General features: G+C 43.1%; 1 long non-coding RNA gene across 1 annotated transcript; it reads right to left on the minus strand.

The window, feature by feature from the left end:
• Positions 1 to 708: 708 nt before the first annotated feature.
• LOC140077348 (uncharacterized) lies at positions 709 to 5,945 on the minus strand. Its single transcript, XR_011849770.1, has 2 exons — positions 5,402 to 5,945; positions 709 to 4,155 (listed from the first exon to the last, which is right to left on the minus strand). It is a non-coding gene; the product is annotated as an uncharacterized lncRNA (long non-coding RNA).

Here is a 5,945-nt window from a genome sequence, read left to right on the forward strand (position 1 = left end):
TTAAGGCCAAAAGAGGCTGCGTCCCGTAGGGGTTAAGAAGTGTCAGCACCACATGTGTCACACGCAACATTTTTGTGTCGTGGCTGCACTATTCCTCATGTGACACAAATTTCGTCACTGAAATGGGCGCTCCAGTGCAGAGTCGGACCGTGCACCACATTTAACATGCAAAGTCTGACAGAAGTGTCGCACACCCAAAAATAAAGTTGGTGCACTCTGTTGGGGCAGTGCAGGGGGCACCAGATTCAGGAAGAATGGGTGACACAATACATGAATCTGGTGCCCTCTGCACACTGTACATAGTGCAGCTTGCAATGTTCTTAGTGAATGTGCCCCATTATGCTGTACAATGTGCAGCGTAGTATGTATATAATGGTGCACATCCTCCACTCTTCAGTGTGTCAGGTTGGATGCCGGGCCCCATAGCAGCTGCTAGGGCTGCTATCTCTGTATTTACGCCCCTGAGTGTATATGTGTATATTTTTGGAGCCTATTTATGGAATTTGTGTATTCCAAAGTTTCATTTGTGACATGGGAAGGATCAGCGAAGTTTAGGTATATGGGGCTCGATTCCTAATTTTGCATCGGGGCCCCTTGCAGTCTTGTTGCACCACTGACCATCCTAATGGTACAACCTCTATATACAAGCAGTGTACATACAATGAGAGCATTAGTACTAGAAGCATTAAGTGTGTACAAACAGAGATATCAGATACAAGGAAATTGAGTTTTATTTTTCACAATATATGATCATTCATTTAACAATCTCATAACATTGCAAGTCAATAACAATCAAGGTCCAACCCTCGTTGACTCACATTGGTTATTACTTATAGGAGGACAACATTCCACAGCATTGTTCAGAGATTACCATCACTCAAATCACATTATGGTTCAGGGATAAAATATCACCATATTATCAAAATCTATCGGTCTGGTGGTTCAATTTTACTTATTCAATTATCCAAATTTATAATTTATTAGAATCTTATGGGAACTGTGGACATATCCACAGGTTGTGGCATCTACATCTTGCCCATAGGACGTAGAGGAGTCATGGAGGAGAATAGACTGGGATCATAAGACTTGTATAAGCTGTCAGCCCATCCAGATACTAATAGAGTTAGTGATACTATGTGAAAATGTATATTGTCATTGGTTGTTCTGTGTGTCATTATGTGTTACTGTACTGCATTATTGCCTACAGTATGTGTTGCCAAAAATGTTAATAAAATTGCTTATTAAATAAAAAAGCTGTGGACACATCCGAGAAAAAGTGACCATGTTACTGATATGTTATTGTACGCATAGTTCGCCCCTGAGTGCATATACACCGCACATCCACTACATGTCTAGGGTCTGGTGATATCACCGTCCGCTAAGACTCTGGTAGAGGAGTCCAGCACCAGGGAGGCCCATTCTAATGGAGACAATGTCCTCCGCCCATTTCCCAACATTGAGGGGCCACTCAAAGAAAAGGGCAGTCGAGCCGGAGCCGCAGACGGTTGTCTCCATCCTGTACTACATATCAGATTTTTAGTCTTGTCCAACAGCAAATGTAGAATTCATGGCTTATCAGAATGTTATGTGCATATATTATGTAGTGTATGTCATTATGTGTTACTGTACTTCATTATTGCTATGTGCTGCCAAAAATGGTTAACTATTTTTAGGATTCTGATCCTAAAACATGTCATTGGCTGGTATCACTATCTGCATGAGTATATAATGGGCGATGTGTGGCCGTATTGTTATTGGTTATTCCTTTTGTTGGTTATGCTGGGAGAGGGAGGAGGATTTGGCCTGGGCTGTTGGTATCACAACTACTGTCATGTATCATGTTCTGTATGTCATGATGTGTTACTGTACTTTATTATTGTCTATGTGCCGCCAAAAATGTTAATAAAATTGTTTATTAAAAAGAAAAGCTGTGGACACATCCAGGTATAAAGTGCCCATGTTACTGATATGTTGTTGTACGTATAGTTCGCCCCTGAGTGCATATACACCGCACATCCACTACATGTCTAGGGTCTGGTGATATCACCGTCCGCTAAGATTCTGGTAGAGGAGTCCAGCACCAGGGAGGCCCATTCTAATGGAGACAATGTCCTCCGCCCATTTCCCAACATTGAGGGGCCACTCAAAGAAAAGGGCAGTCGAGCCGGAGCCGCAGACGGTTGTCTCCATCCTGTACTACATATCAGATTTTTAGTCTTGTCCATCAGCTAATGTAGAATTCATAATATAACAAAATTGAGAACGTGTCGTTGGTCAGTATCGCTATGTGTATTATTATGTATGGGCGATGTGTTACCGTATTGTTATTGGTTAATCTGTGTGTTGGTTATGCTGGGGGAGGGTCCCTAGGCTGTTTTCACCACAACTGTGCATATACCATGTTCTGTATCACATTATATAATACATTGTTGAGATCTGGAAAACTTTAATAAGGGCATAAAAACTTTTTTTTAACAATAGAACCACCAATATAGAGCAATTCTCAGTTGCAAGTGCTGTGCCCCCTCCATCCTGAATATACCCGAAGCCCAAATCTCCTTACCTTACCCTGCTTTTCCACCTCACACCATCACCTAGTGAATGTCCATGTGAGGTGAAAATGGAGGGCAGAAAAATGGACAAAGGGAAATGAACTGGTGGGAAGAGAACTTAAAGGGGTTGTCCACTTAAAGAAAATTTCAGTAAACAATGGATATTGTTTGTGTAATGAAAATGTATACAATTTTCCATTATAATTTCTGTATCAATTCATGGTTTTCAACATCTCTGCTTGTCTGTTTAATGCCCTTTAACAGGAAGTATTATTATGTAACTCATGTGGATAAACATCGGTCATGTGATGCCACACAGGTGCCTGACATGACCATGGACCAAAGTAAACAATGAAGCTTCCTAATGAATTACATTAAACTGACAGCAAGCCGAGATCTTAAAAATCACAAAGAACTGATACAAATTATATTGGAAAATTATATATATTTTCATTAACCAAACAATATTAATTATTTGCTTAAATTTGCTTAAAGGACACCTAGCACAAGTTAAACTGAATACATTTACTGGTTGGACTTTTTTCGCGCACTCCAGAACATATCTTTATTAGTCCCGAAACATTAAATTTGATTGCATTAAGAAATCGACTTTATACAATATGCTAATCAGCACCGGACGCTCCTGCGGATGTCACACATGTGGCCTGGAGCTCTTTTAGTTCCTAATTATGCACACGTACTGCGTGATATCATGTCTACCCACTTCTGTCCCCCTCCCCGAGAGACGTAATGTCACCCAGCTCTTGTGAAGCCTCCCACATGCGTGGTCCCCGTCCCTGTTAAGCAGCAGCCGTGTCATCACAAAACCTTCCGAGAGCTGGGTAACGTCACTGGCTCTCGGGGAATGGCGTTAGTAGATAACATGCAGTAGGCGTGCATAATTAGCAACTGATAGAGTGCCGGGTCGCCTGTGTGATGTCCACAGGAGCCCCCGCCACTAATTTGCATAGTTTGAAAAGTCAAATTTTTCTTTCGTAATAAAGGTGTTTCGGGACTAATCAAGATATGTTCTGGAGTGCATTAGAAAAGGCCGACCAGTAAGTGTATTTAGCATTAATTGTGTCTACCTGAGTGGTGGATTTCCTTCAAAGTGGACAACCCTTTTAAAGTACAGAGCAAACTATCTGCACCTTCAAGTGCCACGCATTGTGGTTCTGATGAGTTGGGTTTCAGCGCATAGTCATGGCGGAGGTGGCACAGCTGCTGAGAACACCTTGCTGACAGGGCATGATTTGAGTAGGGTAATCTCTAAAAATACTCATGTAATTCTTTTTCATCGTTGTGGAGTCCTTGCTTTCCTTTGGGCCTACGGCAGAAGTTCTGGAGTCTGGCTTCAGGAGCGCTGAATTTTCTGAGGCTCAGGTTTGCAGGTCTTCAGAGATGAGGGGAGTCTTGAAGGTCTTGTGCAGGTCTTCAGTGATGAGGGGAGTCTTGAAGGTCTTGTGCGGATCAGGTTCAGGTTTACAGTTCTTCGGTGATGCGTGGAGCCGAGAATCTTCGCTAATGCATGGAGCCGAAAATGTCATGTGCAGGTTTTCAGGGATGAAGATCTTGTGCAGGTCTACAGGACTATAGTAATGATCTGTGAATAAATAATTTAGAATAACTTATGATACACATCAAAGTCTCAGCCACAATATAAAACAGGTAAGTTAGCTTTTCCCTTTGCACCCTTAGGCCTCATGCACACAACCATAATGGGGGCCGTGACCTGGATCTACAATTTGAGGCCAGATCAGGACCCTCATAGAGATCTATGGCACCCAATCACCATGCAGTAAGTACACTGTGTGACTTATTTACTAAGGGTCCGCGGACGCAATTCCGTTGGAAATTCAGATGTTTTCGGGGATTGCGCTACTGGGATAGGTATTTTACCAGGGATTTTTTTCGGAGGAACTACCTTAGTGAATCCCTGCCGGACCCGAATCCACCACAGAGAACGCACCGCTGGATCGCGAATGGTCCGGGTAAGTAAATCTGCCCCTATATGTTTGCATCGCATTGCACAAACACATCTCAATATACTTTTTACTATCATTAATACTGATGTGTTTTGGGATCTATTATACCTGACGGATGTTTTGTGCCTTTCAAAACGCAATGAAAACACATTCTATGAACGTAACCTTAGAATATACAGGTAACATTTCCATGTAGCAGTAGGTGGGCCTATAATATTTTACACAGAAAAAGAAAACACCAGCTCACCTCCTCTAATAATGGGCACTTGAAGTTTGGTCGGCAGGGACCACCTCGCTGCTTAGGCCACTGTAGTACTCCAAATAAGAAGGTCACGGTCCAGCCACAAATTCCAATTCAACAAGGCTTTATTTTGCACGTATCCAAAAAAGGTTCCAATGTATTATTGCGTCTTAATGTCTACGCGTTTCGAGCGGAGACTCCGCTCTTAATCATGACAAACACTAACAGTAGGTGGGCCCCCAGAATCTATTTCACTAGTGGGCCCTAGGCCCTCCCGTCCGCCCCTGAATGGCACCTTTTTTTACTAGGCCTCAGCACTGTATTCATAACCATACCCGCCACTTTGGCAGCAGCAATGTGCCCTTACCCACTCCCACTTGTAGTGGCTCCCCACTCCTATATTGCTTTTAGCAGCACTGTGCCCGTACCCACTGATCCCTACTAGCACCAAGACACTAGCACCTATGGCAATGGGACTGTGTTCTTACCCTCCCCTCCCCCATTGGCAGTGGCTGTGTCCCCCATACAGTATGTAGCAGCAGTGTCCCCCCATAATCTCCCTATCTAATGGCTCCTCACAACATAGAACATCCTATTTACAATGGATAAAACATATAAGTGACCTGTGAATTATTCTTCCTCTTTAGTTGATGTCTTCTCTGTCCTTTCCTGGTCTCATGTGGCTCCTGTAGACATCCTATGGTCGCAGCACCTCTGGCTGGTCGCTCCCCACTGGCTGTGCGCTGGAGTTTTTACCCAAATTGGGTGGCAGGCCTGTACCATCTGGCTCTTGATTGGTTGCTGTGGGGGGAAATATGGCCGCACAGCCTTGTTTACAATTCTTTGGCTCCAGGTGGCTGTGACATCATAACCAAGACAATTCAATTGGGCACAGTTGTATAACACTGCTTCTGATTGGTCACTTTCAGCATAATCTTACTTTTGATTGGTCAATTTCCAGTGGGCGGGGCTTCATCATCTTGTCTCTAATTGGTCAGTTTTAGGTGATAGTTTCCTTCTGATGGTTTCAAGCAGCAGGGGCTATGACGCTGAGGGGATATGACCGCTGCATTATTTTGCTATCAAGCTTTTCAGTGAAGAAGTTACTGATAAATAACATCAAAATAAAGACGTGTATCAGAAGTGTGTGACAGAATACTTTTTCAG

Source organism: Engystomops pustulosus, chromosome 9, assembly GCF_040894005.1.
Source record: "Engystomops pustulosus chromosome 9, aEngPut4.maternal, whole genome shotgun sequence".
NCBI lineage: Eukaryota > Metazoa > Chordata > Amphibia > Anura > Leptodactylidae > Engystomops > Engystomops pustulosus.